Genomic DNA, 14,225 nt, shown 5'->3' with positions numbered 1-14,225 from the left:
GGGACCATACCTATTCAAACCACCACAATGCCTTTTAGGAAAGGGAAAACCAGTTTTCTCCAGTGGAGTGTCTTCACTGGGTATATTGGCCATACTCCAGTGCAAGTTCTATGTCCAGGAGCAGTTGCCCAACACAAAATGGACTCCATGTTTTGTTTGGTTTTGTCACTTTGTTTCATTGTTTGGATTTTTGTGGAGCTTTTTAAGAAAGTGAAGTAGAAAGAACCTTAAGTGGGGAGGATTTGAAAAGATCTAGGGGGAGGGTAAATAACATTGTCAAAATATATTGGATGAAAACATATAAAGAAATGACTCAAAGAGTAACCACTGTATAGTTTGGACTCAGTTTCTGACCCTCATGATCCCCACAGTGTCCCAAGCCTTGACCTAGTAAGGACCACTTAGAAAAGAGTCAGTCTTTTGAATGATCCTGACAAAACAAACTTCCAGACTTTAGAAGAGGAGTTGTCAGCATTCTCCTTTCCTACAGATTTTGTATGCCAAGAGGAAGGTTGGTTCTTCCAAGTTAGACAATTAGTTCCCCTACTCTTTTAGGCAAAGTGAAGACAGTTTGAGTTACATGGTCTGTGCTATGAGGAGGTCTACCACTACCTCAAATTACAGATCTGGTCCCTTATGGCTCTACTTACTAAGTTGCTATTAGATTCTAAGGATAAGAACCTAATGGCTATTAGGTTCTCAAATGAGAAAAACATCAAAAGTGGTCTTAAGGAGTACTGCCAGGGGTCTTGATATTTAAGTAGAAGCAGATAGATACATCAGTAGAAGTTGCACCACAGGCTTCAGGCAGAATAACTCTTGTCTAGTCAAGGTCTGTGCTCATATCCACAGTTATTAACAGGAGTTAATAAGGCCCAGCAATGCAATTTCCATTTAGGTAGCTGGGAAAGAATAGAAAGGAAATATCTGCCCCGTCCTTACAGAGCATAGCAGGTTAAAAGTCCCTGGCTGCCTATAAATATGTGAGAAACAGAGGAGTTGAAGAGGGTGACCTCTAGTTTTGGGGAAAGGATGCATCAAGCTTGAAGCCACCACTATGGAGGTACCATTATGTTATCAACCTGAAAGCTTGCTGTACTTGTTTTCAAACCTCCAGCAATACCTGCCTTTAACTCGGTGACACCTCTTTTCCTTCCCTGGCTTTGGTGACTTTTGCTTACCTTACAGTTGCCATCATCAGGAGACCAGCCTAACAGTGGCAACTGAATCACTTTGTAGAGGCAGAGCCAGGGTCTTGGGAAATGTCACCTATTGAGAGAAACATAAAGTGCAGAATCATACCTGGGGGGAGGGGAGGCATCCTAGCTCTGTTAATTCCCCAAAACACTTTCACAAGGAAAAGGTGAAAGGCAGACTGAGGCTAAGGTTAAGTAATGGATATTACTAAGCAAAATTTCTTGGGTCTGCTAAGGAACTGAATATTAGCAAGTTGCGGCAAGAAACTGACCTGATATCTGTATACCAGAGATACTGATAAAGAGTGAATTGTGTTGCAGATACTATTGAGATGGGAGAGATTATGAACTAAAATTGAGCAAAATACCATTCAATGTGAAATAAATTGCAGCCATGTTAATTGGTTTCATCGACTTGAAAATAATTCACACTTATATGGTAAATAAACCCTATCTTGCATGGTGATATAGTGCCTCTAATAAGGTGGAATTCTACTAGAAATACTATATAGAGTAGTTCCTCAAAAATGTCTGGTAGTGGGAGGAAGCCTTTCCAAGGTCATTTCCTCATCTCAGAGTAGGGCAGACAGGGAAGGAAGCTTTTCCTAGAAACTCCACCCCACCTCCAGGGTCTACACATCAGTCACCTCTCCTACCTCTGCTACCAGTTCCCTTCCTCCCACTGATGCAGGTGGGTTTCTTTGGCCACCACTACCATATTGAGGTCAGTTAACATTGTAGGATGTAGACTTCTCATCTGAAGTTCTAAATCTGAATTAACAACCCCATTTCTTCTCCATGTCCATCATCTTGCAATCCAATTGCCTATCTTACTAACAGCACCTCTATTCTCAATCACCACCAAATTGATTTTTACTCTTTATTCAGTAACCTTCTCCTTATTGTACAGAGTAGAATTGTCCTCCATCCAGAGAGATGGAACCTTTGCTTTGTGCTTTTGGGAGACAATCTCTATTTTCTTGTAATGACTCTCTCTGCTGATAAGTGTCTGTACCCTGGGGACCTGGGCCACAGACAATAACCTATCAGTGTGATGGATGACAGAGCTACTGGTCATGTTGTCAGTTGAGTCTCCAGAGATACTGGTGTGAAGATAATCAACAGTATCTACAGGATCAGGCCTCAGTGAAAACCCCAGACACCAAGGGTTCTGTGAGCTTCCCTGGTTGGTAGAACCTATAAGGATTGTCACATGTCATAGCCACCCACCACTGTCCATGACTACTTTGTAAAAGGATAACTGGAAGGTGTTGCTTGGAGCTCATCTGGACTCTGATTCCTAACTTTCTTCTATCAGCTTGTTTTCATCTATAGCAGTGGTTCTCAACCTTCTTAATGCTACATGATCCTTTAATACAGTTTCTCATGTTGTGGTGGCTCTCAGCCGTATAATTATATTTTTGCTACATCATAACTGTAATTTTGCTACTATTATGAGTCATAATGTAAATACCTGTTACGCACGCTATCTAATATGCAACTGTTGTGATGGGGTGGGGGAGTCATGAACCACAGTTGAGAACCACTGATGTGTAACATTTTATTTCCACAAACTTTAGGAAATAATTGAATATAATAAATGACTAGTATGAATCCTCACTAATTATCAAACTCCAGGGTGACCCTTCCCCACCCTTCAAACTTGAAATTAATCATAAACCTCTCAACAGACTTTTAGTCTTCTGCTTACTGGATTTCTGTCAAATCTTGACAACTCTCCTGTCCATCCAAAACAATTATTTTTAGTACAGCACAGGCCTTAGCTTTTATATCTTCTGTAGAGACTTGTGATGATTCCTTCTGCCCTAAAGGATCTGCTTCCTAGGAGCCATTACCACCTTCCTGTCTAGGCTCATCCCTTATCAATTCCTCCTCATACTTGAAGCACTAGCTAGATATTCTGAGTTCCTTTTAATTGCTCCCTGCAATTCATCCCTTGACTGAAGGCATGGACCTGTCTTATTCCTTCTGCCTGAAACACCTCAATTTCATACAAGTAAATTCTATACATCCTTTAACTCCATGTATTCCACAACACATTGCATTTTGCACAGCTAACTTTCACACAGCCTTTAGGTACAAATAATTCAGAAAATATTGGACAACATATTGAGTTTTATAAGGATGGCTGCAATCTCTCTCATTAAACATATTCTCTGGAGTCCTCAGATGTCAATGGATTGGGTTTTCATGTTGTGAAGCAGCTCAGGTATCATAGAGAGGCCATGTGTAGGTGCTGCAGCTGACAGTCTCTGCCCAGGTGCCAGACTTGTGAGTTGGGACACCTCCCACAATTCCATTTCCCAGCCACTTGAATGTTTTTGGCAGAGATCCCAGACACTGCATCAGAGAACTGACCTCAGTGTGCTCTTCACAAATCCCTGATCCACAAGGTGTTTGAGCATAACTAGGTGGTGAAATCACTCCCAAGGCATATTCTTGCACAGCACCAATAATTTATATACTTTCCTTGATTGCCCAGATGTTGATTAGCCTCCCATTCTCTGGATTCCCATGGTATCTTGAGCATCTCCCATCTGACCTCTTCATTCTGAACTGTCTTCCCAGCTTACTCATCTCTCCTGCACACTAGCTGTTAACTCTGAGAAGGCACAGATCAAACTCATCTGTGTACCTGCGTGTTCTCAGTACTTCACAGAATGTCAGGCACAAAAATAACTGTCCGACAAGGACTTGCTAAAGGTGTCAGCATGGCGGGAATATTCTCATCCAACTTGCTCTTCACATAGTAAAGCCCTGCTGGGTAATGCAAGGGTTAACACGTACCTAAGCTTTGTTCTATTACAAAATATGTTTTCCATCTGTGAATTTTTTATGAAAGCAAGACAATGTCTGCACTGGAAGAACTACCCAGACAACAAGGAGGTTAAGAGGTCTAGGATATGCTCTAGCTAGTAATGATACTAGGGAATTTAGACTACAGAGAGACTCAAGAAGCGAAACAATATCTGACTGACCTTTATCTAAGGCAAGGAATTAATTATTAATCACACAGCCTGACCCAAACCTGCTGAGGCTAGAGTTGAATTCTGATTTCAACAGAGGCCTTTATGACACTCAAAAACTCCAGAGAAAAGGGCAAGAGTATCATCCAGAGGGATGATGACGAGATCAATGGATAGGGAAAAAACAGAGGCTATTTACGGACAAATCAACGCTTCCTTCACAGACACTAGGCAGACATGGAAGCACTATAGTGCCTTGGTCAAATGAAAGCCTAACAATATTATTTAACTTTATTTCCTGTTAGAACTACAATAAAGGCTTAGAATTGAGTTTTGTTAGATGAAAAACAAGGATTTCTTTCAACACAACAACATTTAAATAAAGCAGACAAAGGAGACTGAGATTCAAATTAAGATTTCCTCAAACAGAAAGAGGAGATTCAATAACAACTACTTTGTCAGAAAAGAATATTTTGAGATTTTCCTTTGTCCCACACTGAGTTTTCTTTCTTGAAGTATTAATATGGAAAGACAATTGTTAACAAAATAACAAATTCTGACAAGGGAAGGGATGGTATCCTACAAAGCCCTTTTGTGGCCAGAGAACAGGGCCCTTTCCGAGGTTCCCAATGAGTCTTTAATGAATAAAATGGCAAAGTTTAATGAATTTTGCTGTGCCATGCTAAATACTTTGATAATGCAAAATTCAATAAAGGAGATATGTACAAAAAGCATGAAATATACAGGAAGTAAGCATATTCATGATATAAGATACATACTCACTTTAGTAGTATTTTTCAATGTTTGGAAATGATTTTTCTGAAATTTGAAAACCTTTGAACTGTTTTATTTGGAACCTAAGTTAAGTATTCCATCAAATGCAGTCTCATATTTTTGCAACAAAACCCAAATTCTACTGAACTCATATGTGGTGTGGTATAGAGGCATTTTCTATAGCAAATTCAATTCTTTTTACTTAAACTTCTTTCTCTACTTCCCAACATGGCTGAAAACCAAAACCATAGTAAAATCCTGCCACCTAGTGACAAAAATTGTCATTTCTTAAAACTTTTGTTGTTTTCCATTAATTAATTTATTTACTTTGCATCCTGATTGCAGTTTCCCCTCCTCCCAGTTCCTCCTCACAGTCCCTTTTCCAAACCCTTCCCTTTCTTATCTGAGAAAAGGAAGGAACCCTCTCCCACCCCACGCTCCGCAAGCACCCTACCCCAGCCCCACGCTCTGCACCGCCCTCCACACCCCCTACCCCCCGCCCCGCTCTCCACCCAGGGTATCAATCCACCTGGTCACCTCCTGACAGGCAGGACTAGCCACATCATTTCCCACTAAGGCCAGACAAGGCAGCCCAGTTACTGGTACAGGACCTACATGCAGGCAACAGAGTCAGTCTGAGCCTCTGCTCCAGTTGTTAAGGGACCCACATAAAAGCCAAGCTTCAGCACATATGTGTGGGGCTGGGGGGGGCATAGATACAGCTCAAGTATGCTGGGTGGGATGAGGGAGGCTGCAGGGTGTCTATGAGAACAACTCTAGCTGAAACTCCAAGTAGTTGGAGATACGGAGCTTGAAGTAGCCACCTCCTGTAGCCAGGCAGAACTCCCAGTGGAGGTATAAGGGCTCCACAACACATCCACAAAACCTTTGCAGGACAAACATGGAGCAGAGTCTGAGAGATTGGCCAACCAATGACTGACCCAACTTGATACTCATCTCACAGGCAGGAACCAATCCTTGATACTATTAATGATACTCTGTTATGCTTGTAGACAGGCACCTATCATAACTCTCCTCTGAGAGGCTCCACATAGCAGCTGACCAAAACAGATGCTGAGACCTATAGCCAAATATTAGATGGAGCTGAGGAAGGCTTGTGGAAGAGTTGGGGGAAGAATTAAGTAACCTAGAGGGGATAGGGACTCCACAAGAAGACAAACAGAGTCAACTAAAAACTGTCATTGTTTATTCTGCATCCATATCTGAATATACATTATCTGTTAGATCACTGCTAACCTGGCAAGATGGCTCCACAGGTGAGGGTGCTTGCCACCAAACCCGAAGATCTGAGGACCCACCTCTATGGTGTAAGGATGCAACCGGTCCCTGCAAATTGTTTTTTTCAGCTTTACATGTAGGTCATGTCTAGCACAAACACTCAGGGGGAGGAGGTGGGGAGTGGAGAACAAATATAAAAAATAACAACAGAGAAAAGGGTTTGAAAGGAGGAAACATCAACAGGGAGTTCTTCTGGAGAGTGGCAGTTGAGTCTGCTGATCCACACACTCTCCATCAGGGTTTCCAGAGATCAAGGCAGCCACGCCTACACATTCTACCAAGCAAGCTTGCTGCCCACACAACTGTTTTCTAGCCTTCTAAATACCTCCCTTTGTTTTAAACACTTTATTTCCTGAGGAACAAACACAAGTTGGAAGTAATCCAAAACCAACTAAAAGTTACATGAGAGGACAGAGTTTTTAAGGGATTAAATTAGTAAGCTAAAAATGGCAAGTGTAGTTAAAAGAAAGAAATGATGAAGATGGAAGAATGTAGGGTGGAATTTAGACATTACTATTGTGTGCATTCAACTTTCAGACATAAAAGATGAAAACTGAAAGGCATAATGACTTAAATCATGACTAATTCTAATGCAGGGACTTTCATAGGCAAAAATACAAAATAGAGCATGATAAAAAGACCCACAGTGGCATGAATTCCAGAGAACACATCTGGTTTATTAAGGACAGAAAACTCACCAGCTGGGAAGTTCCTATTTTCTAAACCTCCTGATTCAGGGACAGCACTGATCACTGCACAACACACCAGAAGCCTGCAAACTTTCTACTGTGCAATTTTGTTAATATCTCTAAAGCGGGAGATTTTATGGCAGACCTTGTGCTTAGATAATCTTCCCTTACCATCTCAAAGTCTCCATAATTTTATATATATATATAAAAGAAATGACTGGGCTCCATGGGTAATGTAGTAAGCTGATACTAGAGAAATTAGAGATGACCAAAGGTAGGTATCACTAGTATGCACTGATCTCTCTGGATCCAACAAGCATTGCTTATGAACTCAGTGCAGTTTGTGCTATCCTGCATGTACTAGACAACCTTGTAGCTGCTGTCCAGGTATAGCTTGAGCAGTAGAAACTTAGTCAGCAGGCAGAAATCATGGAGGAGGTCATGGAGAGAATGAAAGGAGTAAATATCTCTCTCTCTCTCTCTCTCTCTCTCTCTCTTTCTCTCTCTCTCTCTCGTGTTTCTCAATAAAAAAGAGAGACATTTTGCCAGGAATATGAATGGTGAGAAGTATTTTACAATCTGAATTTAGTGTAGAATGAATTGTATCATCAAGGCCTGTGGGAATTGTCTATTTTTTTTTTTTTTACCAAGAAATGTTAACAACAAGCATATTTCAGAGAATGCATATGAATACAACGATATCATTAGGAACCAATTAGTAATGATTCTTCACTCATGAGTTCAAAAAATCCTTCTCTGCCAGTCACTACTGGATACCAAGAATTCTAAACAGATAAAAATCAGCATGATCTCTGTTTTCATTATGGTGTCAGCTGAGCTCACGGCTGCTGCCACTGCTGACTCAAGAAGCACTTCCTGGTAGTTTGAGTGAGAATGGTCTCCATAGGTTCCTGTCTGAATACTTGATCCCAATTAGTGGATCTGTTTGGGAAGGATGAAGGGGTGTGGCCTTATTGGAGGAGCTGTGTCATGGGTCTGGCTTTGAGGTTCAAAATGGACCTATCATGACTGCCCCCCGAAAGACCCAACAAGCAGCTGAAAGAGTCAGATGCAGATATTTGCACCCAACCAATGGACAGAAGCTGCTGACCTCTGTGGTTGTATCAGGGAAAAGCTGGAAGAAGCTGAGGAAGAGGGTGGCCCTGTAGGAGGACCAGTACTCTCAATTAACCTGGACTCCTGAGGTCTCTCGGGCACTGGACCACCAACCAGGCAGCATAAACCAGCTGATATGAGGCCCCCAACACATATATAGCAGAGGACTGCTGGGTCTGGGTTCAGTCAGAGAAGATGCACCTAACTTTCAAGAGACTGGAGGCCCCAGAGAGTTTAGAGGTGTGGTAGGGTGGGGGTTGGGTGGTTAGGACATCCTCTTGGAGACAGTGGGTGGAAAGGAGGTATGAAATATGGAAGAATCAGAGAATGAACTGGGAGGGAAATAAAATCTGGAGTGTAAAAAATAGATTAAATAAGAGAAGGCATATATATATATGGCATATATATGGATATATATATATATATATATATATATATATATATATATATATATTGCCTTCCATCAACCTCAGTGTGTCCCCTCCACCTGTTGATTCAAGATGTAAGCTCTTAGTTTTTCTCACCACTATGCCTTTGCTCTACTACCATGGACTCCAAGTGTCTGAAACCATATCATTATAATAGTGATTTTTCAAAGCAGTAGAAAGTTACTAAGCCACATGATTTGTAAAATAATGGAAATAAAGAGATCAAAAATAGCAATTCTATAAGACACCGGCATAAAAGTATAGTAAGTTTACCCAAATATCCTATTAAATCACTCCATTAAGAACCCTGGCTCCACACTAGGGGAGGAGTCCTCACTCTCTCTGAGTCAAGATAAAACAGAGTTCCAGCCAGTGCACCGTCAGTGTGAATACTGCTATGCCTGCCTGTGGGAAAGCTTCACAGTTCAATATAATCTCAAATCCTAATTAGATAAGGAATGTGAAATCTGACTGACTTTGGAAGTGCATCTCACTATTATTGGGTAAAGAGCCTATTTTCACTGACAATAGATTTTTTTCACTGACAGACAATAGCTTTTTCAATGACAATAGCTTTTTCCACTGACAATGGCTTTTTTAGCTGCAATGACAAGATATCTAGTTACATGCTTAACTAGGGAAGTAAAAGATTGATAAAGTGAATAAAACATTGGTGGAAGAAACTAAAGGCAACTAAAAATGGATTAGAAGAATAAAGTTGTTAAATTTTTATCACCATCCAAAAGAATATTAAAATATTAATGACATTCTTCCCAGAATTGGAATCCTAAAATTTATAAGCAATGATAAATTCCAACATCCAATGCAAACTTCAGAGAGAGACAGAGACAGAGAGACAGAGACAGAGAGACAGAGACAGAGAGACAGAGAGACAGAGAGACAGAGACAGAGAGACAGAGACAGAGAGACAGAGACAGAGAGAGACACAGAGAGAGACAGAGAGAGAGAGAGACAGAGACAGAGACAGAGAGACAGAGACAGAGAGAGACAGAGACAGAGAGAGACAGAGACACAGAGACAGAGACAGAGAGAGAGAGACAGAGAGACAGAGACAGAGAGAGACAGAGACAGAGAGACAGAGACAGAGAGAGCGAGAGACAGAGACAGAGACAGAGAGACAGAGAGAAGACAGGAACATATCAACATCTAATTTCCAGACACAATAAGATAAATAGGTGCATAAATGGCTGGAACAGACCAACGAAAAGGAAAATGTCCCTGCATCTCCAAGCAACTACTTTCTCAACAAAGATGCCAAAGTATCTACAGGAGACAAAGCAGCTTCGTTAAAAACGGTGTAAGGGAGACTGAATAGCCACACACAGAAGAGTCAAAGAGACCTCTGTCTGTCACCATGCCAAAACCCAGCCAGAACTGGCTTCAAAGACCTTCATCAAGATCTGAACCGACGAGAGGACACAATAGAGGAAAGACTTCAAGATATTAGCAGAAACAACAACAAAAAGGATATCAAAATTTAAAACACAAAACAAAATGAAAACAAATAAAAAACAAACCCGGGCATATGACCAAGGACAAAATGAAACGAGTGAAAAGCCACCCAACTTTTTTGCTCCATTGTTGCTGCAGCTGTGATTCCTTCCCTGATAGTAGGTCCAGTGTTTCTATTCATCTTCCAGGAATGGGGGCCACCTTAGTGATTCTACTAGACCTTTCTGGGCTTCTATCACTGCCACACTGGGACTACTGAGATACCCTGCCCTGTAGGCTGTGAAACTGCTGTAGCCGCACAGTGAAAGACAGCTAGTCTTAGACTAATTTGAGTTCCCTGTTCTTAGCATCTGAGGCGTGACTTGATATCATTATTAGTTTAAAGCTAGGGAACTTAATTAAGACACATGTCTTGGTGAGATTAAAACTTTTCAAAAACATATAGAAGTAAAACTATATAATGAACTTCCAAGAAACTATCAAACAACTTAGAATAATACAAAAGCATGGTCAACCTTGTGTCACAAAATTGTTTGATGTATGTCTTCTAGTCAGTTTTCACCATTCCACTTGTTATTTAACACATCATGTAATTTCATAGGTAATTGTTTCATAATAGTTTTCCAAGTTGTTTTATTGAAAACATAGCATAAATCCAATACAACATCTTTAATAGAAGAGCAGTAATTTTTGGTAGGTGATCTTGTTTATATTTGAATATACTTCTATTTTATAACTGCCATTTCTTTGTTTTCAATTTTAATTTATTTTGCATTTGAAGGAGATAATGTCTTACTCATATTTACTCCAAATTTTTGTTTGACTTAGTCACTCATTCTTATTTTCATACTTTCAATGAAATACAAAATTACTTTGACAAAATGTCATAGGAGTCTTCACATTTCAGCAAGTATTTACTGCAAGTGAATAGTCACCACTAGGTGGCAGTACACTACCTTATATTTTGTCCTAGTTGATAAGATGAGGAAGAAAAGGAAAATTTCCTGTACTATTTCATAAAGTTCAACTCAGAGACTTTTTTCTTTTGAAAATGTCAATCAAATCGAATCAGCTAAACTTATTACAACTTTTGGAAATAGAATTATCTGATTTCATCTCTGTTGTTATTTAACAGAGAGGCATCCATTTCTTAATCCAAAGCATATATTCAAGTTCCTATTTTTGATTAGTTGATTGTCATTATATATTTGGGACTAAACTTTCATTGTAGTATGGTTCCATTCCTCAGCAATATTGAAAATACTTGTCTAGCAAAGATAAGATGGTAAGCACAAGATGTAAGACAATGTTCAAAATGCCACGTGCATAGTGCTCTTTTGTCCTGTATGAGAAATGAATAAACAAAAGATGCCTCGAGTTAGAGAATTTCTTTGACAGTTTCCTAGAACAAGGAACGGCAGCACTGATGCTGGTTGATGTCGGTGTGGAAAAACATCAGAAGTGATTTCTTGGCATCCCTTCCAGCACTCTTAAGAATGTATTCTCTGAGATGGGAATGTTATAAACCATTAGAGACTCTCTGCTTTGAGGTAGATGATTCCACATGTATAATAAACTTTTATTCCACATGAAATATATGGGATAGACAAGTTACTTCCAGTTCCTAACAATGTTGGTAAGGTAATGTGGTAAATGAAAACTATAGTGCACTGAGTTTTATATTTCTGGCCTTTAAAGCAAGTTCCTCATGAGAATTCTCTGTAGTAGAAATTTGTATCACATGGCAGGCAACTGATTGAACTCATCTATAACTTAACAGGGGCTTAAAGTAGATCTTTTTTTGTTTTGTTTTTTTTTTTCAGGAAAAGCACATACGAATGAGTTTATTTGTAGGCTATAATAACTGCTGCCCTCTTGTGTTTGATGGCTGAGCTCTAACTCTCTTGTGTATTCAGTGCACAGTTTTGATGTTGGAGACACCAGATGTGGCAGGACTGAAACAGAGCTCAGCACAGTGAAGAATGAATGACAGAACAGCGCAAAGCCCATGGATTCAGGGTGGAGCACAGCAAGAATTGCCTGTCAGAACAGTAAGAAAATTGATAGTGGAAAAGGAGATGGAGATTTCTAGAAACATGTTGGGAGGGCAAGGACTAGATATTGAAAGTCATACTTGTGTCCGTTTATCCCTGAGAGTGTTGTGACAGGTTGTCTCTGTGTGGTCCTCATCAGACATGTCTTCACAGAGCAGACAAGGCTACTCCACAGGTGGGGTGCTGAGAAGCCACGGCTTTCTGTTCCTTCACTCTGTTCTCAGATGGCATCTGAGCTACTCTTCGGGACACAGTGACAATGGGGATTCCCATTCTTCTTCATGTCCCTTATCACTCTACATGCTTGAGAGCAAGGGCAAGTGAGCAGAACAAGCATAGACACTATCTAGGTAAAAGAACAGTGTCTTTATGTGGGAACTGTTCTCAAGAGTCATTTGAAAAAGTTGTCTGGCCAACATAAGTGGCTATGGGGACTTGGCAATGGTTGTGTTTCCCTTCTCAAGGAAAAAAGCTGAGTCCAGTTGGAGCTAAGAGTGCAAGTATTTCTATCACAAGGACAAGAAAAGAGACTCCAGTTCTAACCATCTCAGTGTCCAGATGGAGCAAGGTAAGTTTGAGTTCATTTTAGAGAGTCAAGCTTGCTGTACACAGAACAGTTCTAAGGTGAACTTTTTTTCAAACACAATCACTGTAAAGAAGATGAACCTTCTGATCACCCCCAGAAATGCTGATCAATTCTCAAGAGCAACAGCGCTCCTACTGAGTATGTTTAAGCCATAGGTGTTACACTATGGTGCCTTGACAAAGTTTCCTCAAAGAAAGGCTTACCCTTTCATCTACTAATCAGATCAAGTAACCACAATGTCCAACAGTGTGCTATATATAGCCAATGGCATCTTTGGTGTCACTTTGCATTGTCTTGTCACCTGCCCTGGCTCCCACCCATACACATGTTGTCCTGTTGGTGTCCTTTAGTGTTTCACTTCTTTTATCCCTGTCTGACATCTTTTCTAATACACAAAGGGGCTCACCAAGTTAATGTAGCAACTGATGAAGGGCAAACCTGACCAATTTAGCCTCAGCAATTAGGTTCTTAACTACTGTGTCTGTAAATCAATGCTCTCAAAGCATCCTTAAGCCACCAGCAGGAATATTTTATGGAGCTATGTAAGCACTGCCTGTCTCAGGTGCTCCCCAACCACTGAATTAGAAAAATTTTATGCTTCATTCAAATAAAAATCCACTATATCATTTTAAACTGGAGTATACACCATCTCTGTTCTAAAAGTATGAAAATAAATTTTTCATTTTAAAATTAAGTTCTCAAATTAATAGAGAAGATTGTTTAAGAAATAAAGAATATAACAACACTATAACAATTGTGCCTTAACTGACCTCTGCTCTACATGAGGGATGGGTTAAAGTGTATTCATACTGACTGACATCAAATTCACTATTGAATCAGAGTAGGTTCTTTTACTGTCATATTTTACTTTACTGTCATTAAAAATGAAGAAGTTGGGTTCCCAGATCCCTCTGGGACTAGTTTGCACAGGTGAGAGTGTGGACTACAAAAGCTAACAGCTTCTGGGACAGGCAGAAGCCACAGAGCTTCTGAGGCAGACCCTGCCTCAGACATCCTGGCACCTTCCCTGCCAGAGGAGAGGTATCTGCCCCACCTGGAAGGGCTTTGCCAGAGCAGAGCACCTGGGGAAGCCAACATGGTTCCCAGATCCCACCGAGACTAGGCTGCACAGGTGAGAGTGTGGACTACAGAAGCTAACAGCTTCTGGGACAGGACCTGTTTCGGGCCCTCATCTTCTGCCAGGAGGAAGGTCTAAATGCCAGATATCTGTGCACCTTCCCTGCAAGAGAAGAGCTTGCCTGCAGAGAGTGCTCTGAACACTGAAACTCAGGAGAGAGCTACACTCCCAGGTCTGCTGACAGAGGCTAACGGAATCACATGAGGAAAAAGCTCTAACCAGAGACAACAATAACAACTAACTCCAGATATTACCAGATGGCAAAAGGCGAACATAAGAATCTTACTAATAGAAAGCAAGACCACTCACCATCATCAGAACCCAGCACTCCCACCTCACCAAGTTCCTGGGCACCCTAAAACACCCGAAAACCTAGACCCAGATTTAAAAGCATATCTCATGATGATGGCAGAGGACATCAAGAAGGACTTTTAATAACTCACTTATAGAAATACAGGAGAACACTGCTAAAGAGTTACAAGTCC

The sequence above is a fragment of the Mus caroli genome, chromosome 6 (assembly GCF_900094665.2).
Source record: "Mus caroli chromosome 6, CAROLI_EIJ_v1.1, whole genome shotgun sequence".
Classification (NCBI taxonomy): domain Eukaryota; kingdom Metazoa; phylum Chordata; class Mammalia; order Rodentia; family Muridae; genus Mus; species Mus caroli.
The sequence above is the reverse complement of the archived record's forward strand: the minus strand, read 5'-3'. Positions refer to the sequence as shown.